This window comes from Myodes glareolus, chromosome X (assembly GCF_982192425.1).
Source record: "Myodes glareolus chromosome X, mMyoGla1.1, whole genome shotgun sequence".
NCBI lineage: Eukaryota > Metazoa > Chordata > Mammalia > Rodentia > Cricetidae > Myodes > Myodes glareolus.
The window spans coordinates 138,316,895-138,342,383 of NC_142053.1; the positions used below are offsets into that span (position 1 = coordinate 138,316,895).

Consider the following 25,489-nt stretch of genomic DNA (forward strand, 5'->3'; position numbering starts at 1 on the left):
ATCAGACCTTTATCTGTTGCAGGATTTGTGAAGATCTTTTCCCAGTCAGAAGGTAGCCTTTTTGTCTTACTGACAGTGTCCTTTGCTTTACAGAAGCTTCTCAGTTTCAGTAGGTCCCATTTATTTATTGTTTCTCTTATTGTCTGCGCTCCTGGGGTTCTGCTTAGGAAGTGGTCTCCTGTGCCTATATCTTGTAGACTACTTCCCACTTTCTCTTCTATCAGGTTCAAAGTGGTCAGATTAATGTTGATGTCTTTTATCCATTTGGACCTGAGTTTTTGTGCATGGTGATAGATATGGATCTATTTTCATTCTTCTACAGGTTGACATCCAGTTATGCCAGCACCATTTGTTAAAGATGCTATCTTTCTTCCATTGTATAGCTTTAGCTCCCTTGTCAAAAATCAGGTGTTCAAAAGTTTGTGGGTTAATACCCGGGTCTTCTATTCGATTCCATAGGTCGACTTCTCTGTTGTTATGCCAATACCAAGCTGTTTTCAATACTGTTGCTCTGTAATACAGTTTGAAGTCAGGGATGGTAATGCCTCCAGAGGTTCCTTTATTGTATAAGACTGTTTTGGCTATCCTGGGTTTTTTGTTTTGCCATATAAACTTGATTATTGTTCTCTCAAGGTCTGTGAAGAAGTTTGATGGGATTTTGATGGGAATTGCATTGAATCTATAGATTGCTTTTGGTAGAATTGCCATTTTTACTATGTTGATTCTCCCTATCCAAGAGCAGGGAAGGTCTTTCCATTTTCTGGTATCCTCCTCAATTTCTTTCTTCAAAGACTTAAAGTTCTTGTCAAATAGGTCTTTCACTTCCTTGGTTAGAGTTACCCCAAGATATTTTATGCTATTTGTGGCTATCATGAAAGGTGATGTTTCTCTGATTTCCCTCTCTGCTTCTTTATCCTTTGTGTATAGGAGGGCTACCGATTTTTTGGAGTTGATCTTGTATCCTGCAACATTACGAAAGGTGTTTATCAGCTGTAGGAGTTCTTTGGTAGAGTTTTTGGGGTCGCTGATGTACACTATCATATCTTCTGCAAATAACGAAAGTTTAACTTCATCTTTTCCAATTCGAATCCCCTTGATCCCCTTATGTTGTCTTATTGCTATTGCTAAAACTTCAAGCACTATATTGAAGAGGAATGGTAAGAGTGGACAGCCTTGTCGTGTTCCTGATTTTAGTGGAAAGGCTTTGAGTTTCTCTCCATTCAATTTGATGTTAGCTGACGGTTTGCTGTATATTGCTTTTTATTATATTTAGGTATGATCCTTGTATCCCCAGTCTCTCCAACACCTTTATCATAAATGGGTGTTGAATTTTGTCAAATGCTTTTTCAGCATCCAATGAAATGATCATATGGTTTTTTCTTTCAGTTTATTTATATGATGGATTACATTGATAGATTTGCGTATGTTGAACCAGCCCTGCATCTCTGGGATGAAGCCCACTTGATCATAATGGATAATTTTTCTAATGTATTCTTGGATTCGGTTTGCCAGTATTTTATTGAGTATTTTTGCGTCAATGTTCATGAGTGATATTGGTCTGTAATTCTCTTTCCTGGTTGTGTCCTTGTGTGGTTTTGGTATCAGGGTAACTGTAGCTTCATAAAAAGAGTTTGGCAGTGATTCTTCTGTTTCTATATTGTGAAATACATTAAGGAGTATAGGTATTAGCTCTTCCTGGAAGTTCCGGTAGAATTCTGCATTGAAACCATCTGGTCCTGGGCTTTTTTTGGTAGGGAGATTTTTGATAACAGCTTCTAATTCTTCGCGACTAACAGGTCTATTTAGATTGTTCACCTGTTCTTGGTTCAACTTTGGTATATGGTACTTATCTAAAAAAATGTCCATTTCTTTTACATTTTCCAGCTTTGTGGCATATAAATTTTCGTAGTAAGATCTAATGATTCTCTGAATTTCCTCTGTGTCTGTGGTTATGTCCCCCTTTTCATTTCTGATCTTATTAATTTGCATGATCTCTCTCTGCCGTTTGATTAATTTGGATAGGGGTTTGTCGATCTTGTTGATTTTCTCCAAGAACCAGCTTTTTGCTTCATTGATTCTTTGGATTGTTTTCTGCGTTTCTATTTTGTTGATTTCAGTCCTCAGTTTGATTATTTCCAGTCTTCTACTCCTCCTGGGTGAATCAGCTTCTTTTTTTTCTAGATCTTTCAAGTGTGCTGTTAAGTCTCCAATGTGTGCTTTCTCCGTTTTCTTTAATTGGGCACTTAGTGCTATGAACTTTCCTCTTAGCACTGCTTTCATAGTGTCCCATAGGTTTGAGTATGTTGTGTCTTTATTTTCATTAAATTCAAGGAAGACTTTAATTTCTTTCTTTATTTCTTCCTTGACCCAGGGGTGATTCAGTAGTTGACTGTTCAACTTCCATGAATTTGTTGGCTTCCTGGGGGTAGCACTGTTCCTGAATTCTAACTTTAATCCATGGTGGTCTGATAAGACACAGGTGGTTACTAATATTTTTTTGTATCTGTGGAAGTTTGCTTTGTTACCCAGTATGTGGTCAATTTTCGAGAAAGTTCCATGAGCTGCAGAGAAGAAGGTATATTCTTTCCTATTTGGGTGGAATGTTCTATAGATGTCTGTTAAGTCCATTTTATTCAATACCTCCAATAATTCTCTTAATTCTCTGTTAGGTTTCTGTCTGATTGACCTGTCCATTGGTGAGAGAGGAGTGTTGAAGTCTCCTACTATTAGCGTGTGTGGTTTGATGACTGCTTTGAGTTCTAGAAGTGTTTCTTTTACATAAGTAGGAGGCTTTATATTAGGGGCGTAGATATTCAGGATTGAGACTTCCTCCTGACGAATTGTTCCTGTTATGAGTATAAAATGTCCATCTCCATCTCTTCTGATTGATTTTAGTTTGAAGTCAATTTTGTTGGAGATTAGAATGGCCACGCCTGCTTGTTTCTTAGGTCCGTTTGCTTGAAAAACCTTTTCCCAACCCTTTACTCTGAGTAAATGTCTGTCTTTGTGGTTGAGGTGTGTTTCTTGTAAACAGCAGAATGTTGGATCCTGTTTTCGTATCCAGTCTCTTAGTCTGTGCCTTTTTATAGGTGAATTGAGTCCATTAATATTAAGTGATATTAATGACCAGTGGTTGTTGACTCCGGTTATTATTATTTTTTTGTTTGTTTGATTAATAGAGTTTGTATGTGTCCCTTCTTTGAGTTAAGCTCGTGAAGGGTCGCTAGATGTCTGAGTTATTGTAAGCATTGCTGGCAATGTTGGACTCCTTTGGTTGCAATTTTCCTTCTATTACTCTCTGTAAGGCTGGGTTTGTGGCTGCGAATTGTTTAAATTTGTTCTTATCCTGGAATATTTTGTTTTCTCCATTGATAGTGAATGATAGCTTGGCTGGGTATATTAGTCTGGGCTTGCATCCATGGTCTCTTAGTTTCTGCAGTACCTCTATCCAGGACCTTCTGGCTTTCATGGTTTCCATAGAGAAGTCCAGTGTAAGTCTGATAGGTTTACCTTTATAAGTTACTTGCCCTTTTTCTTTTGCAGCTCTTAATATTCTTTCTTTAATCTGTATGTTTTGTGTTTTTATTATTATATGGTGAGGGGATGTTCTTTTTTGATCAAGCCTATTCGGTGTTCTGTATGCTTCTTGAACCTTCATAGGAATATCATTCTTTAGATTGGGAAAGTTTTCTTCTATAATTTTGTTGAATATATTTTCTGGTCCTTTGATCTGCAGTTCTTCTCCTTCTTCAATCCCTATTATTCTTAGATTTGGTTTTTTTTTTTTATTGTGTCCCAGATTTCTTGACTGTTTTGTGATGAGAATTTATTGGATTTGCTGTTTTCTTTGATCAGAGCATTTATTTTCTCTATGGTATCTTCAGACTCTGAGATTCGTTCTTCCATCTCTTGTATCCTATTGGTTATGTTTGATTCTGTAGTCTCTGTTCGTTTACCTAGATTTTCCATATCCAGCCGGCCCTCGTTTTGTGTTTTCTTCATTGCCTCCATTTCAGTTTTCAATTCTTGAACTGTTTCCATTACCTGTTTGATTGTTTTTTCTTGGTTTCCCAATATATCATTCATGGATTTACTCATTTCTTCGATGTTTTTTTTATATTTTTCATCCATTTCTTTACTCATTTCTTCAATCTTTTTGTTATACTTCTCATCCAGTTCTTTAAGGGAGTTTTTCATATCCTGTTTAAGGGACTCTATTGCTTTCATAATGGCATTTTTTCCCGCTTCTTCTGAATTAAGAGGTTCAAGTCCTTCTATTGTAGGGTCATTGGGTTCTGGCGTTTTCATGTTGTTTTTTAGATTGTTGGAGGAGTTCTTGCCTTGGCGTCTGCCCATCTCTTCCTTCAAATGCTCTCTACTGGATCTTCTAGTACCAGGTCAGGTTCCCTTGTAGGGCAGGGAATTCACTGACAGAAGGCCTACCTTTCCTCAGGCAGTCTATTGAAACACAGGCACTCCCTACTACCGGGTTGTACTCACAACCCAGGCCCAGCGAGCAAGGGAGTTGCTCTGGGGAGATCTTGTGGCCCCAGAGGGAAGGGGGGGAAGAGAGGAAGGTGAACCTGGATAAAGGCTGGGACGGGATTCGGGAGAGCTCCGCAAGGAGGAGTCGCCTCTGCCTGGTGACCAGATTGTCGAGGGGGGCGGGGAAAGGCTGAATTCCTCCTAGAGGAAGCCCTCTGGCCAGGAGAAAACTCACCCCTCCTCCAATGGAAGTCTGCTAGAAGTTCACTCTCTCTTGCTGGCCAGGAATGTGATTGAGCTGAGACAGGGCTTGCCTTTCCTCAGGCAGGCTCTCAAAGCACCGGAGCTGCCCCTGCTGGACTGAGCCCACAGTCCAGGCCCAGCGTGCAAGGGAGCAGCTCTGGGGAGATCTTGTGTCTCCAGAGGGGATGGGGGGAGAGAGGAAGGTGTACCTGGATAAAGGCTGGGACGGGATTCGGGAGAGCTCCGCAAGGAGGAGTCGCCTCTGCCTGGTGACCAGATTGTCGAGGGGGGCGGGGAAAGGCTGAATTCCTCCTAGAGGAAGCCCTCTGGCCAGGAGAAAACTCACCCCTCCTCCAATGGAAGTCTGCTAGAAGTTCACTCTCTCTTGCTGGCCAGGAATGTGATTGAGCTGAGACAGGGCTTGCCTGTCCTCAGACAGGCTCTCAAAGCACCGGAGCTGCCCCTGCCGGACTGAGCCCACAGTCCAGGCCCAGCGTGCAAGGGAGCAGCTCTGGGGAGATCTTGCATCTCCAGAGGGGAGGAGGGGAAGAGAGGAAGGTGTACCTGGATAAAGGCTGGGACGGGATTTGGTGCGGGAGAATTATCTGTATTCTGTCAATCATATTTTAATAAAACGCTGATTGGCCAGGCAGGCAGTATAGGCGGGAAAGCCAGACAGGAAGTAGGGGTGGAGCAAAGAGACTGGGAGTATTCTGGAAGCAGAAGCTCTCTCAGCCACTCCTGCGCAGATCACTGAAGAGACAGCATGTAACTTGCCCAGCTGAGAAAGGTACGGAGCCATTATGGCTAACATAGATGAGAATAATGGGTTAATATAAGTTATAAGAGTTAACAAGAAGCCTGACCTAATGAGCCAATCAGCTTTATAACTTATAGAGATCTCTGTGTGGTTGATTTTCCTTGGGGTATGCCAGCTCTGGGGTACCGGGCGGGACGGAAACCCCAACAAGCTGGCCCTCATGTTACAGGGATTCAGGAGAGCTCCGCAAGGAGGAGTCGCCTCTGCCTGGTCCTAGGTTCCTTTTCTAATAATCCTTCTGCTTATCCATTTTATCTCTTAGTCATTACCAGATATTAGTAAAGAGTTAAGAAAGGTTGAGGAGGGTCCCCAAACTCCAATACAAGAATTGGTGAAAATGGCCTTTAAAGTTTTTAATGCCTGAGAGAAGTCAGCTGAATCTTCCCGAGAGACAAAGCTACAACAATCTACCGGCCCAGGCCTTAGCAGCTGCCCTAAGGTCACAGGAATGGGGACAAGGGAAGCCAACCACAAGGCTCTACCCTAATAGAGCCCAGCCTAATTCAGCCTCACAGGCAAACTGTTTCAAGTGTGGCCTAAATGGTCACATGGCATGATATTGCACTACGTCTCCTCCGAGGTTATGCCCTACATGCCAGCAACCTGGACACTGGAAATCACAATGCCCTGTGTGGGCTTGATCTCTATGCCACGCCATGGAGGTCAAGCCTCACCAACATCAGCAAGTGAAACTGTGCCAGCCTTCGAACTTCTCAGCGCCTTACAGAGAATTGACACTGCCCAGACTTGGTTTATCCTGTAACACTATCCAAGCCTAGGGTAAAGCTGCAGGTAGCAGGTAAGTCCATTACTTTTATTCTCACTCTGGTCTTAAGTTTTCCTCACCAATTTCAGCTATCGGGGGTAGATGGGACCTGTTCTTCCCCACTGAAAACTTTGACACTGCCTTGCATTCTTGCAGGACAATTTTTTCTCTCATTATTTCTTAGTGATACCTGCTTGCCCAGCACCATTACTGGGTGGAGATATCCTTAGTGGCTTCCCCAAAGATTTGTTCTGCTTCTTGGAGCACCTTTTAACCCCACCCATCTCCAAGATTCTATTTTACAGGTTCACTCCTACTGCCAGACGTGTGCCCAGGCCAACCCACAAGGGGCTCTCCACATACACCAGCTTCGTGAACACCAACTATGGCAGGTTAATTTTACCCATATGCCTACTCATAAAAAACTCCCTTATCTCTTAACACTTGTGGACACTTTTACAGGATGGATAGAAGCATTTCCAGTCTCCAGGGAAACAGCAGATGTGGTGGCTCAGGGTCATGGAGCTCTCAACATCTCCTGTACAATGGACTCATCAAACAACAATTAACAAAGCTCTCATTGAACTCAGATTATCTTGGCTCTCCCTTCTCCCCACTGCTCTGAATTGCCTCAGGGCCACCCCACATTCCCCTACCGACCTGAGCCCTTTTGAGCTGTTTTATGGCAGGCCCTTTCTCCTTAATCATCACCTCCCAGTTCAAACTCCTCCACTGGCGGGGTAACTACCCCACTTCTCCCTTTTAAGGTCCCTTCTCCATTCACATGCTGACAATTGTCTCCCTGCCCCCACATCAGTAGACCCTAATGCCCCTAAACCTGCCCTGGTCTCCCAAGGGGACAGAGTACTCCTCAAACAGTTAACTCCTATGTTTCTCAAACCTTGATGGACAGGACCTTACATGATAATCCTCACCACCCCCTCAGCTGCCAAGCTCTTGGGACACCATGCTGGAACCGTCTCTCCAGGCTCAAGCGGGCGCCTACTCAAGACACTTGGTCTGTCCAGCAGACAGGACCTTCCACCCTCCAGTTTTCCAGGATGCCACAATGAAGGGCCTACCTGCTCCTCATTCTGCCACACTCATCTTTAGTGCTAACTATTTTTTCCTAGACACCTGCCTTCTCATCTCCCCCAAGGAACAGATGCCTGCCATCTCCAGGATGACAGCACATGGGATGCCTTTCCAGCCACACCTCTCCCTAAACGTGAACACCTAGCTCTCCCCTTCCCTACGTTGCCCCGTGCCCACAGGAAGTAGCTATATTTGAGTCTATGCCCTTTCCAAAAAGAGCTTAAATGTTTGTCATAATTACCACTCCAATTTTCTGTCACCCCAATATCGAAAGAGTCTGGAATGTTATGCTGTAAGCTTAGGCCCCAGCCACTTGCATCTATCCCAGCCCCCTGACCCTGAGAGTTAGCACTCTGGACTCCAAATCCCAGCATGCCAGGTCCTGACCCCTCCTTGTGGGGGGGGGAGCCTCAGGACCACTCCCACAGAATATTTAAGTGAACTCCCAAAAGAGGAACATGTGGTCTCTTTTCTTTCCTCCCTGTGGTCGCCCCTTGGGGCCACCTGAGAGTGCAGAACTCCCATTAAACCTGGATATCTCTTAATTTAACTTGTTTTGATTTGGCTTGATTGGGATTTTGCGTCGGCTGAGAGATAGCATTAGGAAAATATTCCTAACAGTAACTAATCCAATTTGCTTAAACCATAGTTTCTGTTGCTTTTATTCTGTGTACTTATTCTGATGAATTTCATAAGGCACTCCCTTTAAGTTTATCATGTACTTTGATGACAGTCAACATCATTCTCATTTCTCCCTTTCACATTCTTTTTCCTACATAGTTTTGATTGGCTTTTATATAGACACATGCACACATACACACACCAAAATAGGAATTTTTGAGTGCCTGATAAATATAGGAAAACATACTCATTTTCATTAGCAACTATAGAAAAGTGAATTAAAGCAAAGTATCATCAATTCAATTAAATGGAATTTTGGTAGGGTTTACGCTGAATACATAAATTGCTTTTGGTAGGATAGCCATGTTAAAATTATTAATTCTACCAATCTGTGAACATGCAAGTCTTTTAATCTTCAGGTTTCTCCAGCATCATCACCAGCATTTATTTGTATTTTTGCTTTCTTTGTATTTTTAAAATATTATTATTTTATATGTAAGGGTGTTTTGTTTACATGCGTATCTGTGCACTACTTGCATGCAATTCCCAAGGAGACCAGAAAAGAACATCAGACTCCCTGGATCTGGAGGTATAGACCTTTGTGAGCTTTTGTGTGTGTGCCGGGAACCAAACCTAGATGCTTAGAAGAGCAGCCAGTGCTCTTAACCTCTGAGCCTTTTCTCCAGTCCCTTACCTGATTTCATAATTATATCCATTTTGAGTGGAGTAAATTGAGTTCTTTGTATATTTTGGAGATCAGACCTCTGTCTAATGTGGGGTTCATGATACAAAGGACATGGTCAACAAGGCAAAATGACAGCCTACAGAATAGAAAAAGATCTTCACTAACCACACATCATATACAAAGAACTCAAGAAATTGGTCATCGAAAGAACAAATAATCCAATAAGAAAATGGAGTACAGGCCTAAATAGAGAACTCTCAACAGAGGAATCTAAAATGGCTGAAAAATACTTAAGGAAATGTTCAACATCTTTAGCCGTCAGAGAAATGCAAATCAAAACAACTCTGAGATTCCATCTTACACCTGAAAGAATGGCCAAGACCAAAAACACTGATGACAACTTCTGCTGGAGAGGTTGTGGGGAAAAGGGAACACTCCTGCATTGCTGGTGGGAATGCAAGCTGGTACAGCCCCTTTGGATGTCAGTGTGGCAATTTCTCAGAAAATTAGGAAAAACCTTCCTCAAGACCCAAATACCACTTTTGGGTATATATCCAAAGGAATACTCAATTGTGCCACAAGGACATGTGCTCAACTATGTTCATAGCAGCATTGTTTGTCATAGCCAGAACCTGGAAACAACCTAAATGCCCCTTGACTGAAGAATGGACAAGGAAAATGTGGTACATTTATACAATGGAGCACTACACAGCAGAAAAAAGTAACGACATCTTGAATTTTGCAGGAAAATGGGTGGAGCTAGAAAACATTATTTTGATTGAGGTAAACAAGACATAGAAAGACAATTAACACATGTACTCACTCATAAGTGGTTTTTAAACATAAAGCAAAGAAAACCAGCCCACAAAATCTCAATCCCAGTGAACTTAGATAACAATGAGGACTCTAAGAGAAACATACATGATCTAATCTACAAGGGAAGTAGAAAAAGACAAGTTCTCCTGAGTAACTTGGGGGCATGGGGTCCTTGGGTGAGGGTTGAAGGGGAGGGAAGAGGCAAGGAGGAGAACAGAGAAAAATGTAGAGCTCAATAAAAGTCAATTATTTAAAAAAAAAGAAAAAGAAAGTTAAACCCATCCATGGATTCTAGCCTTTGCTCTCTGCTTCCTGATCTGCTGTAAGGTGAAGAATCCTCACTGTATGCTTCCACCACCACCAGAAGCTCTAGCATGCTTCCTTGCCATCACTTCAGTTGCTTTAACCAGGGGTTTTGTCACATCAGTGCAAAATGTGCCTAATAAGTGTGTACGTGTATATATGTTTGTGGGTATATCTAAAATCCTAGGACAAAAAGGGTGAGAACTGGCTGTCAGTGTTGATGTAGCTTTAGAAATCCAATTTCCTCTCTAGAGAGGCAATGCTTTTTGGTTACAGTTGCAACAAAGGGTACTTCAACCAAAAATGTTGCCAAATAGAATAGAATGTCTTAAGAGTCTCTCTCTCTCTCTCTCTCTCTCTCTCTCTCTCTCTCTCTCTCTCTCAAACATATACACACACAGGCAGAGGGAGAGAAACTTGAACGTACAGAGAGAATATGTATTGGGATTTTGTCTGGGTGGAGCTTGCTCAGGTCTGTGCATTTTGTCACAATTGTTGTGAGTTAGAGTGTGCATCTGCCCTGTTGTGCCTGGAAAACACTCCTTCCCTGATATGATTGATCACTTCTGCCTCTTACAAACTTTCGATTCCTATCTTCTGAATAGATCCCTGAGCCTTGCAGGGAGAAGTGTGAAATGTATGCCCCATTTAGGGCTGATGACTCCATAGCCTCTTATTCTCTGTGTTGACCAGTTGGTTGTTTCTGTATTAATTGATATCTGGTGCAAGGAGAAACCTCTCTGAGGAGATTGAGAGGTGCTATCATCTATGCCACCCTGAGTAAAACTGTTCTCATCTGAAGTACTTTAAACATCGTCATAGAAACTGCTAATGGTTGCTTCCCTTACTTTCCACTGGGTTCCCCTGGTACCATGTGTTAGATGAGCAATTTCCACTTGAATCTCATCCCAATGTCTGCTTTTGGTGACATAAATCATATTCAAACTCCTAGCCTGTCACTTAATAGCTATATGACAAGCCACTAATCTCTTTATTGCCCCTCAGCAAATCTGCTCACTTAGAATTTCATGAAGACTTTTTTAACACTTAAAAACTTCATCACAAGGTGCCTAGTACTGTGATGTAAGACAACATATGTTAGTATTTAAGAGAGTGGCCTAGAATAGAGTTTGACAACTTCAAGATTTAACCAAGAGTATCTACACAGATTTTTGTGGTCCCAGTCATCCACCTTATGGGAATCTGAACAGGAATTCGTTGATGTTTCAGCTCGAATTGGAGGTAAAAATAATCCAAGGCATATGTGCTCCTTGAGGTAGGTCAATAGTGCCATTATTATGAATAAAACTCAGACTACTGCATTTTAGAGATAAAATCTGTCAGTTTACCTTAAACAAAACAAACAAGCAGTGCTGCCTGATCCATTATTCTCCCCACTATAAAGGAGGTGTGATGTTGCAGCAGCTATTCCAACAGCTAAGTGACAAGGACTTTTCAGCTGGAAACTGAAGACTGAGCATTGCCTGCCTCCTCTAGTTTTGTAAAGCCAGAAAGAAGCAGAGAATCTCATGGTCTAACTGCACATCCTTATGAACAAACATTTTTTTTTATTTCAGTAAGATTGGTTCAAATTTTTCATGAAATATTAACACATGCATATGAGTAGAGAGCAGGCAATTGTAGTAGGCTAGAGAGAAAGATTATCAGGTTATGATAATAAGGATATAAAAAAAATCTCCCAGCTGAACAGGGAGTGGAAGATGAGGGGATTCTAGACTTCATACTCCAAAGAAAGAGCAAGAAATCTGCCTTAACACAGGGTGTAAGGAAAGAAGCACCAGAAATGAACCTACCATATGAAACAGCATGGCAGCCCATATAGGGACCCCAAGAAGTTATCTCAGTTTAATTCATCCCACTGTCATAGCTATGAAAAAACCCTAGAATTTTACTTTAAGCTGATATGATTTAGATTGAAATTTTACTCAAAGACACATGTTTTCAGTAAGTGTCTGAAGCAATATATTATCCCTGTTTTCTTTTTGTCACACCTTCTTCATCATGGTTGTCCACAAAGTAAAAAAAAAAATTGTCTTCTCAAACACACTTCAACCACTGTCATACTTAGGGTTTCTATTGCTGTGAAAAAACATTATGACTATGGCAACTCCATATTGCTGTGAAGAACACCACGACCAAGGAAAAAATTGGGAATGATTTGCAGTTTCAGAGGTTTAGTTCATTATTGTCATATTGCAACACATGGCAGTGTGCAGACAGATACAGTACTGAAGAAGGAGCTGAGAGTTCTACAAATTGATCCGCAGGCAGCAGAAAGAAACTGGGTGCCACATTGGACATTGTTTGAGCATCTGAGAGCTCAAAGACTGCCTCTACAGTGATACACTTCCTTCAACGAGGGCACACCTACTCCAACAAGATCATACATCCTAATAGTGCCACTCCATATGGGCCAAGCATTCAAACATATGAGTCTATGGGGGCCATTTCTATTCAGACTACCACAGCCACCATGATATTGTGCCCAAGTTATATTTCTAAGAGACCATGAAGTGAAACCTCTGAAAATCATGAGACAAAATACACAATTTTTTTTTAAGTTTAAGTGGTGGCTAGTTGAGTGCTGGCTAGCTTTATGCCAACTTAGCATAAGCTACTTATTTTGGAAGACAGACTTTCAATTGAGAAAGAGTCTCCACCATATTGATTGATGGGAAAGTCTATGAGGCATTTTCTTTATGTTTGATGTGGGAAGACTCAGATCACTGTGGACAGTGCCACCCATAGGCTGTGGTCCTCGGTGCTACAAGAAAGTGGGATAAGCAAACTACAGGGAGCAAGACACTAAGCAGAACTGCTTCATGGCCTCTGTATCACTTCTTTCTTCCAGGTTCCCAACCTGTTTGAGCTCTTGCCATGGATTCCCTTCATAATGGAGTATGATTAAAACATGCAAACTGAAATATACCTTTCCCCCTCAAATTGGTTTTGGTCATGGTGTTTTATCACAGCAATAGAAATCCTAACACAGGTTGCTTTCTGAGGCATTTGCTTACAGCTATGTAAAAGTAAACTATTATACCAGGTATAACACTTGATACAATTTATTTGTTGCATACAAAGCACTAGGAGAAGTTTGAAGTGGAGGGAAGAATTAAGAACCATAGTGGGATGGTACGGGAGAATTGTCTATATTCTGTTAATCATGTTTTAAATAAATGCTGATTGGCCAGTGAGGAAGTATAGGCGGGTCAACCAGACAGGAAGTAGAGGAGGGGTGAAGGGAATAGGAGAATTCTGGAAAGCAGGAAGCTCCCTCCCCAGTCCTGCCCAGACTACCAAAGAAGCAGGATATGATCTGCTCTGCTGAAAAAGGTACTGAGCCATGTGGCTAGCATAGATAAGAATAATGGGTTAATATAAGCTACAAGAACTAATAAGTAGCCTGAGCTAATGGGCCAATCAGTTTATAAGTAATGCAGACTCTCTGTGTGATTTTATTTGGGGGCTTACTGGCTATGGGAACCAGGTGGAACAGAAACCCCAACAAGCCCAGCCCCTCATACTACAGTGGGAAAAGTTACAAAATATTATGAATTGTGAAACTTGATATTTTAGGGCCCCATTAAGGTTTGCTCTATTTCTGGGAATGTCTGAGGAATGTTTCCTAGAACAGGTCCTTCTGGTTACACAGTTCATTCTGAATATTTCTTGAGGTTCTTGTGGAATTTGTGATTAAGGCAACCTTTAAAACTAGCAGCAGAACCACAGATAGAATCTTCCAGAACTGTGAACACTAGCCAGCAATGATGAAGCTTCTAGGTTAGTACCAGCTTGATTTCTTCACATTTTATGACTTGAGTATGCATTGCCTTCAGCAATAGAATCTTATTGTTACTTTATGGACAATATTGTTCTTGGGGAATGTATACATGTTTCCATTGGCCAACAGCTCAAAAAGAGGGACCCATTTCTGGTATTGGGTTTTTAATTTGCAAGTACAGGATGTGTAGAAAAGATATTGTCCCCTATTTTAGGGTATCGGCATTAAACTTCTTTTTATATAAGTATACACACCTATTTTATGATGCTTCTAGAGTAATAGATTTCCATATGATTTTTTTTCAAAAGGACTTTAGAGGTGATTATTCCTTCCTACAATCCCTTCTCAATCCTTCCCTCCTATCCCTTTATCCAATTTAGTTAGCCCTTCCTTTCAGAAAAGGAATATTAAACCTATGGAACATTTATTTGTAATAGAAAAATACTGGAAAGGGTCTAAGTTTCCAATAATAAGAGAGGGTTAAATAAAATCACATCCCATTAAAGACTATTTGAAAGAATAAAATGTATTATGTGTTTTTATTGAAATGTATACAAGATGTGCCATCAGTTAAGAATGGAGAAATAGCATACAAAGAAAGGAAACAAACACAAAGATTGAAAATATATACTTAGTGTGATTTTATTTTGATTGGAAAATAAAACAAAACAAAATGATGTGCATACCTAGATGTGCATTTAAATAAACCAACACCCGATAAGCAAGTAGAAGGAAATTTGTGTATTTTCCCCATATTTATTTTTATTGTTCAAAATGTTTACAGGAACATGTTGGTGTATTAGCTGTGTAATTAAATGAACCAATAAAGAAGTAGAATGGAAGCACTTGGGTTAGTGAGAAACTCCTAGAGGAAAAATGGGAACCTTTTCCTTGGTGTCTTTCTGTCTTAATCTCCATGCATTCACTCTACTTCATGGGCATTGAGTGTTTGGAGGTGTTGCTGTACTTGGAAACTTAAAGCTTCCCATCTGAACCTCATGTCATTTGAACACCTTGTCCTGTTGCCTCATCTCTTTTCTGCTTGCAGCCTTCTTCCCACCATTAGGCACCCATGATGTTTGGATGCTCTAGCTTATCACTGCTGCTTATGATAGTTTGTTTGTGTATTTTGTTTGCCTTTCTATTCTAGTAATGTATTGCACTTCTAGACAACTTCCCATTTGGCTAGATAGAGATTAGATTCTGTGTCCCATCTTTTCTGCCTGCGTGGCTACAGCCTATCCTTGTTCACTGGCTGAGCTCACAAGGCCAGGTCTGTAGAAGCTCCTGCCTTGGTTTTCTAATACACTAAACTTTCTTCAGATGTGTCTCCTGTTACACTTAGTTGACTCAACCCACATTGTTTTGTCCTTATTATTTTCTTAGCAAATAGCTTCACTTTGCTTCCTTTCCAACATCCTGACTTACTCCAAACCAAAAAGAAAATTCCTGAAATTACATCTAGCAAACTTGACAGTGTTATTATCACTTACTTGTCAAAGCATGGTGTGGACCAGCAGTGTATCACTTCCAAGTTTGTAAGAAATGCAAATCCTTGTCCTATATCAGAACCTCTGCTGCTGGGACCTCATTATCTGTTCTAAGAAGCCTTCTAGGGTCTTATAAGATGTGTTCTGATGTTTGAAGACCCCTGTAATAGACACTCTGTTAATAAGTACAGTTTTCAAAACTCTACTCACAGACTTAGCATAGATGGGAGTTTCTGTCCTGCCAGATCACATAGTCGTTCAATCCCAGCAAAACATACAGAGGCTTATATTAATTGTAAACTGGTTGGCTTATTAGTTTTGGCTTATTGTTAACTAGCTCTTACCACTTAAATTAACCTATAATTCTTATCTATGTTTAGCCATGTGGCTTGGTACCTTACTCAGTGAGGAATTCTCATCTTGTTTCCTCTGCATCTGGCTAGTGACTGCAGACTGATTCTTTCCTCTTCCCAAAATTCTCCTAGTGTGGTCATCCCACCTATACTTCCTGCCTGACTACTGGCCATTCATTATTTTATTAAATCAATATAAATGACAAATCTTTACAGAGTTCAAGAGCATTATCCCACAGTAGTACTCTTATTTACTACAGTGAGATTGAGATCTTCACTTTTAAAATGGTATACCCAAAAGTTATGGAGAAGATATTTTGAGAAACATGGTGTTTCTTAGCTTTCTTAGAAAATGTGCCTAAGATGAACTAAAAGAGAAAGGCAGGGCTTATTTGACTTGAAGTTTCAGAGATTTCAATCCAAAATTTCTTGGCCCCATTGCTTTTGGGCCTGTAGTAATGCATTGTCTCATGGTAGAAAGCATGGGGTGGAGCAAAATTGTTACCTTGTGACTTCTAGAAAGTAAAATAATAACTTCTTCTACTAGGTCCTACTTCCCAAAGCCTTTACTATTATTCCAATGGCACCAGAACCTTGACCCCAAGCCTTTTGCATATGGGCCTTTGAAAACTACTTAAGGATCAAAACCATAAAATTTGCATTAGATTTTTGGTTGCCCCCCTTCTCTAGGAAATTGAACCACTACTTAGTAACCTTTTTGAAAACATAGTGGATAGTTATCACTAAAATATAGTTGTATCTGATGGTGTACTTGATAAGCTATACCAAACACGTGTGTCTTTTAATTTGTTTCCATTTTCTGTTGTCCAAAGATAATTTTTTTCATCTCTCCTCTTTTGGTAGTAGTTTGCTGATATTCAGAACAAATAACCCAGCAAACATGTTCCTAATTACAATTTCTAAAATAAAATTAGTTTCTGCCATGTCTGGGGGTTTGCAATTCAGGTCATGTCAAACTTTCTAGTCAATTCCGATTGTTCAATTCAGTGAATGTTCAGGTATTATCTGGGCCCAATAAGTCACTCTGGAGTTTCAGGAGATTTGCGATCACCTTTAGATATTTCCAGTCAGGACAGATTATCCTAGACCAAATGTCAAGTATAAATGGTAGTATCTATACTACTTTGTGATTTATTTGCACATCTTGTTAAGTTGCATTTATTGTTTAACTAGTAGGTTTTATACACTGTGCTGAGAAGAAATAAGGAAAGAATAAAAAGGATGTTTTCCTACATTTGTTGCCCTCAAGGAGGTTCTGAGTTACTTTAGAAGGTGAGATGTGTAGATTTGAAAAATACCAATTCATTGTACAGTACATGCCCTGGTTGTTTTTGTCAACTTGATACAATCTAGAGTTACTTGAGAGGAGGGAAAAACAACTGAGAAAATGCCTCAATAAGATTGGCCTCAACTGGGCATGATGGAAGGGGCAGGCAGATTACTGTGTGTTCGAGGCCAGCATGGTACATATAGTGAATTTCAGGTCAGTCAGGGCTACAAAATGGGACCCTACCTCAAAAAAAAAAAAAAATGACCTATAAGCAAGTCTAAGGGCATTTTTCATAATTGTTGATTGACGTGGGAGAGCCCAGTTCCTTATGGATGTTACTATCCCTAAGCAGGTGGTCCTGAGTTGTATAAGAAAGCAGACTAAATAAGCCATGAAGAGCAAGCCATTAAGCAGCACTCCTCCATGTGCCCTGTTTCAGTTTCCAGGTTCCGACCATGAGTTCCCCGGGTAATGGAGTATAAACTGTCAGATAAAACCCTCCCAAATAGCTTTGTTTATGAAGTTTAATCACAGAATTAGAAATCCTGACTAAGACTGTGTGTGTGTGTGTGTGTGTGTGTGTGTGTGTGTGTGTGTGTGTGTGTGTGAAACAACATAAGGTATGTTCAGTATAAGAATTGTTGAATCTCAGAAAATTGTGGATTGAAATAGTGTGAGAAACGGGGGCTAAGGTAACATGAAAGATTGAAGGATATTCTATTCAGAAGCTGTGGAGATTGAAAATGTACATGTGTACCCCAGCACTATAGGTAAGTGTGGTGGTTTGAATAGGAATAGCCCCCATAGACTCATGTGTTTGAATGTTTGACCATAGGGACTGTCACTATTAGAAAGTGAGGCCTTGTTGGAGTTGGTGTGGCTTTGTTGAGGGATGTGTGTGACTAAGTGGGGATAGGCTTTGAGATCTCACTAGCCCAAGCCATGCCCAGTGTGACATTCTCTTCCTGCAGTCTGCAGATCCAAATGTTGAACTCTCAGCTCCCTTTTTAAGAACTATGTCTGCCTGAACTCTGCCATGCTTCCCACCATGACAATAATAGATTAAATTTCTGAAACTGTAAGCCAGTCCCAATTAAATGGTTTTCTTATAAGTTGTCATGATCGTGGTGTCTCTCAACAGCAAGAGGACCACAACTAAGACAATACTCTATACCTTAAAGCAGAAACAGAAGTAATTTTAGATTCTAATATCTGCAAAGTTATTAATAATTGATAATGGTACCAACATTGTCCAGCGTATGTCCTTAAAACCACTGGGTTGCCAGATATCCATATACTAATATTATCCAATTGGCTATCTCACTTGTAGGTAACCTTTGGTAGTAAGATACTTAAATTCTAGTCTTTTTTTTCTTCTTTCATACAGTTTCCCTTGTGGGTTTCTTATCAACTGCTTTGAGGGACACCACAGTTCTGTTAATTTTACTCTGTACCTTGTTATGTAGTTTGGAACAGGTGGTACTCATTGACTGTCAACACACAAGATCTCAGTGCATCTGTCTGTCTGTCTGTCTGTCTGTCTGTGTATCTTTGTAAAACATAAGCTTCAAAATCCTACATATATTCTTTATTATGTGATTAAAAATTCTAGTACTCCTGGAGTCCCAGGACTTGCCAGGCCCCTCCTAGGATTTCCTAAGGTATGCATACAAATTAGAATCAGAAAATGATACTAGAAGACACTTATTTTTTTACTTAGTATGAATATCTTTTAAAAAAATAAATGCATAAAATATCTAGAATCACTCTCAAGGGACTCACTTTGACAGTCCCTTCATGGAAATAATGAATACAGGTTAAAGCTGAATATTTTAAGGAACTATTTCAAGAAAGATTTCTTAGGCTTGTTTTTTTCTTCTCAAGTACATCATGGGCTCTGCAGTATTGGCAAATTAGATATTAGGAAAAGGAGAGTAAATGAACAATGAGAGCCAAGGAATGCCAAGAGGGCAGCCATTCAAGCAGCTAATGGCTAGGTTGCATCATTGAGACGTGATTTCCTTTCCTGATTAAAAAGTAGAAGGGCCAATGCATTATGCTGTAGGATGTTAAAACAAGAAGCTGAGTATATCTTTGTGTCAGTAGCTATGATGAAAATAGTTTAAGTGTGCATTTTGTCACTTTTTTTTCAGGGATGCCACCTTGGTGTGACCATTCATGCAACACTGTCAGGCAGCTTTCAGACTAAAAAAGCGTTCTTTGAGTGGGATTGATGGATTAGTTACTTTTTCATAGCTGTGACAAAAATGGCTGATATAAAAAGCCAAGAGAGGAAGTATTAATCTTGGCTTCTAGTTTCAGAGGGATCACGTGGATGAAAGTTTTTGTTCTATGATGTAGGTGTGTCTTTCTATGTGTTACTTTCATTGGTTAATAAAGAGACTGCCTTGGCCTTTGATAGGACAGCAGCTGAGATAGGCAGAGTAGACAGAACAGAATGCTGGGAAGAAGGGAAGTGAGGCAGACACCATGGAGCCAGCCACAAGGTCAGACATGCTGAATCTTTCCCGGTAAGCTGCTACCTTGTGGTGCTACACAGATTATTAGAAATGGGTTAATCAAGATGTGAGAGTTAGCCAGTAACTAACTCTCTAGAGATAATGGGCCAGGCAGTGTTTAAATGAATACAATTTGTGTGTTGTTATTTCTGGGGCTAAGCTAGCCATGCGGGAGCCGGGAGGGATGAAAAGCAGGCCTGCCCACAGCACCTCACTACAGTCCTACACAGTACTATAGCCATTCAGTCCTTTTTCTCAGTGAAGCATTCTTATCTTGCTTCCTCTGTGTCTGGCTGGTGACTGTGTCTCTGCCTTTCCTCTTCCCATAATTCCCCTAGTCTGATTGTCCCACCTATACTTCCTTTCTGACTACTGGCCAATCAGTGTTTTATTATAGTCATATGAGTGACAAATCTTTACAGTGTACAAGAGCATTATCCCAGAGCAATCTTAATCTATGATAACTTGGCTTTAAACACTTGGCATGGCTGTTGGAGTAGGCAGTAGAGGGGAGATTTTTACTTCATGTCAACCAGGAATCAGCGAAATTATGTACTGGAATGGAATAGAAAAAGACATCCTCAGTGACCTATTTCCTTCATCTCTACTTTGGGTAGCACCATGCAGTATTTATATCTGCCATGCAGCACACTGAGTGGCCTGGAAATATCTCTGTGTATGGCGGTAGGAATCTATCATGCTCTCTTAGCAGACCCAATCCCACTGCCTGCCCAGGCAGGGGCGCTGAGCTGCAGGCATGGTAAACACCAGGGCCCACAAACATCATTCAAGTACACTGTAGCTGGACCTCCCCAAAGAGTCAGATCTGTTTGTGTTGATGAACAAGGAACCCACAGGGAGTTTTTTTGCTGTTAATGCTGAATCAGGAAGACCTCTCTTAAAGGTAACCAAGTAACAGTCGATCTGGAAAAAAAATTCCAGCTACCAAGAAGCCATGCTTAACTCTGTTTTTTTTGTTGTTGTTGTTGTTTGGGTTTTTTTTTGTGTGTGTGTGTCTTGAATTCCTTTCCAAACTTTCTCAGGTTTTATGTGGATACAGTTGACCACGTTGGCACCAAATTGTGGGGAGAGTGGGAGGAGGGGATAGAGAGGGAACTGGGATTTGTATGTAAAATAAAAAAGATGCTTTTTTTAAAATAAAAGAAATAAAAACAACTTTAAAAAAGAAATTAATAATGTATTCATTGGACCAGAGCCTTAGGTCTTATTGTCTCTGAATATGTGTTCACAGACACACCCAGGGTTGTCTGTGTTCCTAGGTGACTCTTGGTCCAGTCAAGTAGACAATCCATATTAAGCATCACAGCTCCCATGCCAACAGTGTGGCACTAACTGATTTTAGACTTGCAGAAGTACTATCTGCCTATGGAATTGAGATAATGTGGGTTTGAAATCAGAATAAAACACATTGTGTGCTCAGATACTAGGGCATGTCTTCTTGTAGCAGCCATGGCAGGATCTGTGTTTTAATGTCTCAAGAATTACCACTCTGTTCAAGAAACTTACTTTAAAATAAGAAAATGTATAATGCAAAGGAAAGAGAGCCTCAGATTCCTGAGTGCATGTATCTGAATACCAGGAAATCAGAAGCCATAAAATGTTCCAATAACAGGGGGTTCAAGTCCATTGGAGCATAAGAGGACTCAGGGTGTCATATATTTTGAGTTCTTTCCCAGTGTTATTCTTGAACACTGTTGTAGCTTTTTAAAGGCTAAATTGTACTGGTTTCAGTTGTGTTCACTAACAGTGAATGGGATCCAGTGCCCTGCTAAAATGAAACAAACCCAGAGTACAATAAAGTATAAAGATTTTCCTCGTGGTTCTGGGGTCAAGTTTGAACTTGATTAAGACCTCATGAAGTCTATGCATAAATTTTAGTTTTACTTTCATTGTTTTTGTTTTCATTTTTCTTTGAGACAGTACAATGTAGTCCTCAGACTCACCATTTACACTATTATGACTTCGAACTTCTATGTATTTATTTATTCTAACTCTACCCCAACCCAACTGCTAAGACTTTAGGTATACATCATCATGATTGGTATAGTTTCAGTTTATTTTGATGAGTTTTTAGACTTCATTAGTTTTAAACTTGAGAAGTCAAGCACTGAATTAAAGGAAGAGTCAAATACAAACTCTCCTAAGTTAAAATTTCTTTCTATATGTCTGTCTATTTGCTTAGATGTTTAACATCTCTACATGGAGCCATGTTTTATTCACTGTTGTAATCTCCAAAAATTCCACAGAATCTACCACATGAAGGATCCTCAAAAGACTGTTTTTACTGACCGGACACAAGTCAATGAGGAAATGAACACTGTGAGGGAAATGACGCAGGTGCCTGGCAAATGTTTTTTCTTATCAGGAATTAGCTGAAGAATGACTGAGAAGTTGGATTAAATGTTTGATCTTCTGATGTTGGAATTTCTGAACAATTTAGGGAATATTCTAGAGTAGAAAATTCTAGGAAAGATAAAAAACTTTAACTCTTCCATTATAAGCCTCTTTTCCCCCTCCTTCTTTCTCGTTTCTTCTTCTCTATTCCTCTCTCTATTTTCCTCCCATCCTTCCTCATTCTTTTGCTTTACTTTTGTTCTGTGATGCCTGGACTCTAACCCAGGATCTTGCACATGGTAGGCAAGTTCTCTACCAAGACGAAACTAGCCGTCGTGACTGCACATTCTGCTCCTAAAAGTCAATGTTTATTAAGCTAAACCAGAACTAAATGATAAGACCTTATTGCTAAAGACACTACACATGTGGGTTTCCATAAAGAGAATCTATGTTGGAACTGAGATGGAAGCTTCTTTCTAGGTAATTAGCTTTCATAAAGCCAGCAGCTGCAATTCAGGGTGTTGAGGGAGAAACGGCATCTGATTTTACCTACCTGTGAACGCTCTGAACTATGTGCCATACTCCCCACTAAGATATTCCCACCAGTGCAATAGTAACATGATTGTTATGGAGTAGTGAAAAGCTCTAAGATTAGATTTGAAGCCTATTCTACTGGATTGAATATGTAAATCCAGTTGAAATCATATAACCAGGAAGGTCTTTGGTCCTAGGAGGGAGCTTAATACTGTTGCTTTCCTAAATTAACATCCCAACCAAACAGCCTTCTGAATATTTATTTACACCTATACACACAATCGACTTTTATCATTAATACAGAGAAGTATCTCATTGCAGTGGTTAGAAGTAAAGGAAGAGATTTTTGGCTGCTCCAGGTCCTGAGAGTAAGTGAATGAACTTAAAGATCACATATATACCACTCCCTCTAAGACTCAGGAAGCATCACAGAAGAGGGAGATAAGGCAGAAGGCTGTAGAATGCTGTCTTTAGGGTATGATAAACCATTGTAAACATAATCAATATCACAGCAGCCGACATTACCTACATTGAGCCTAGAACCAGACTGGACATGTCAAGAGTCATCATGAATCAGAGATGGCCTTATATATCTCCATATTGACTTTACTGATGATTACTGATGGATTCTGGGGAAGGGACATTCATTTTTTTTCAGTTAAGTACCCAAAGGTGGGTACACTAGACTCCCATGAATAGTTAGTTCCAAGCTCATAGTCACACAAATGGCCCAAGTTACACTCAGTGAATCACCAAATGAAACAAAAGACGTGAATGTGGGATAACGCTTTGTATGGAGTAGCAGGAATGATGGAAACATGAGGGCTTAAGAGAATGTAGAGGTAAGAGTAATAAAGTGTGTGTGTGTGTGTGTGTATGAAATGTGTGAAATTATCAAAGAAGAAATTAGTCAATAATAACGTTGACTAGGTTTGCCAATAAATAGGAAGAAAGCTGTTCAATGTACTGTGTATTTAATACTTGTCTTTTGCGGGGGGCCATCCTGTCCAGCAGGAATGAACGCCACCAAAAACGAGAATTCCTTCTCTGGTTACATCTTTATTTGGAGCATTCCCTTGAGGAAAATTGGGGGAAGGGAAGATAGAGCAGGGACGAGAGAAAGCTTAGAGAGAGAGCGTTGGGCCCCGAGGCAGCTGCTTTTAAACGGTGGAGCAGCTTGAACGCTGTCCTGATTGGTTAATGCCATTCTGCTGGTCTGAGCATGTGCAGGCAAGGGTGCTCAGCCCCACGTGGCTACCTCCAAACTGCAGGACCACCTGTGCCTCCAGGTGGCTCCCAACATCTCCCTCTTCTCTTGTTAATAAGAGCAATAAGGCAAAACTATTCTTCAATCTGGTCCCCACCTCATGATGTGTGGACCGATTAAAGAAAAGAAAAGCAAGACACACCCTTCCCGTGCAATGGGACAACTACTTCCCTGGGAGTGCTAGGGCTGTGTCTGCACACCCTCCGCCTATGCATACCTTCCTCTGTGCCGTGGGACTATCTGGTCCCTAGAGGGTGCAAAGGCTATGCATGGCTAATTGCCTGTGAGCTCTTTTGAGGCTGAGAGCCAAACCTGGGGTGAGGATACACATTCCAAGACTGCCAAGGCTTGTGTCACAAAGACCTTGTCCCACCTCACTTGGGCTAGCAGGTAGCACACCAATCAAAGACATACAGCATTTCCACCTATACACAGCATGCCAAGAATATCTCTGCTCCCACCCATTCCTAAGGAAGGAAAAGGCAAAGTAGAGTCAGTCAGAAAATTGTTAAGAGATAAGAGGTTGCACAGGGTGTTGCTCAAGTCGATGGTGTGAAACAGCTGCTCTTGACACCGCCCAGAAGGTCATCTCTGCTGCCTCCGCATGAATCTTCCACAGCAGGACACTCAGCATCCACTGGGTCATCTTCTTCTTTACTTCTCTTGTCAGTCTCGCTGGCACCCAGATGTATGTCAGCATTCCTAGAAAAACATAAACAAAACTCTCCTCCCAAATAAACATTTAAGAGTATTAAAAACTCTCAGTGTAAAAATTCAGCACAATCAGTACTGGAAGTAGGCTGGTTTTGAACTTAGAGACTTGCATGTCTCCGTTTCAAAGAGCAAATCTTGTTTGCCTGTACCAGCAAAATTTTGAATTAAAAATTAAGTGTAAAGAATGCAAGAGAAATCCTTTCTCTGGGGGAAGCTGTCACTGGTAGTGTAGTCCCCCTCTTATGTCTAAAAACCAAAGCAGTTGTCACTGGGAATTGAACTCAGGACCTTTGGAAGAGCAGTCAGTGCTCTTAACCTCTGAGCCATCTCTCCAGCTCCCCTATTCAGATGAAAAAAAAACCTCTAGGTAGCATTGTTTTATTCCATCCGTTGCCAGAGGCAATAGGTAATGGTAACCAGGTTGACGTGCCTTTATTATGATAATTAGGACCAGTTCTTTGAGGGAGAATGGGCGTAGACCATCGATCATCTGACTACTTCCTGCTGACAAAGGGGCGATGTTTGGGGGATAAATGTTTTTATCTGACTGAATTTTTAGCGACAAATGTTTTTATCTGACTGAATTTTTAGCGACCTTGGCTGAGGGCGGCGGCAGCAGCGGATGGCGACAACTCCGTCTCTGAGGCGCGGCCCACTGTGGCGCGCTCCGCATGGCCCAAAGGCATGGCTCCGTACCTGCAAACTGTACCTCAGCCTCACCTCAGGCATTGAATTTGCACCGCCAAGCTCCGGCGAGGGGGGCATCCGCCCACCCGTGGGGGGGCTTCTCCTGCCCGGTCTGCCCGCGCGTGGAGCCCCGTTCTCTGGGAACTCATCTCCGCCCGCCCATGTTACTATGGAAACACAGTTCAGAGTTTGGCCCCTCTCCGTCTTTAGGTCTTTAGCGGCGCTGCCACGCAGCTTCCGCCTCTGCCTCCTGAGTGCTGGGATTAAAGGCGTGCGCCACCGCGCCAGCTACTTCCTCAAACAAAGTTTAAGTTTTCTGTACGTGAGAGCCAGAGACTGAGCTCTCTTAACAAAATTAGGCGAAAATCACCTCAAAAGCTCTGTGGCTCTTTAAGAATAGGGAAGGCAGTCTTAGAACATGATCAAGCTCGCCTCCCTACGAGACTGTTGCCTCCGTCTCTAACAGCGAGTACGCAGGTGGACGGAAAGGGAGCGGAAGCCGCGGTCTCCCATACCCCATCGTCCTCATAGTCCCGCCTTAGTTACCTCGCCTTTTTTGCTGCTGTTCATATTCCTCCTGCACTGAACTTAAGGGATTTTTCTTCCCCGTTGCTTTCTGTACCTTCTTTCAGATACCTTA

At 41.1% G+C, this 25,489-nt stretch overlaps 1 long non-coding RNA gene across 1 annotated transcript; it reads right to left on the reverse strand.

Moving 5' to 3' along the window:
• Positions 1-23,220: 23,220 nt before the first annotated feature.
• LOC148117513 (uncharacterized) lies at positions 23,221-24,784 on the reverse strand. Its single transcript, XR_015736971.1, has 2 exons — positions 23,822-24,784; positions 23,221-23,545 (listed from the first exon to the last, which is right to left on the reverse strand). It is a non-coding gene; the product is annotated as an uncharacterized LOC148117513 (long non-coding RNA).
• Positions 24,785-25,489: the final 705 nt, after the last annotated feature.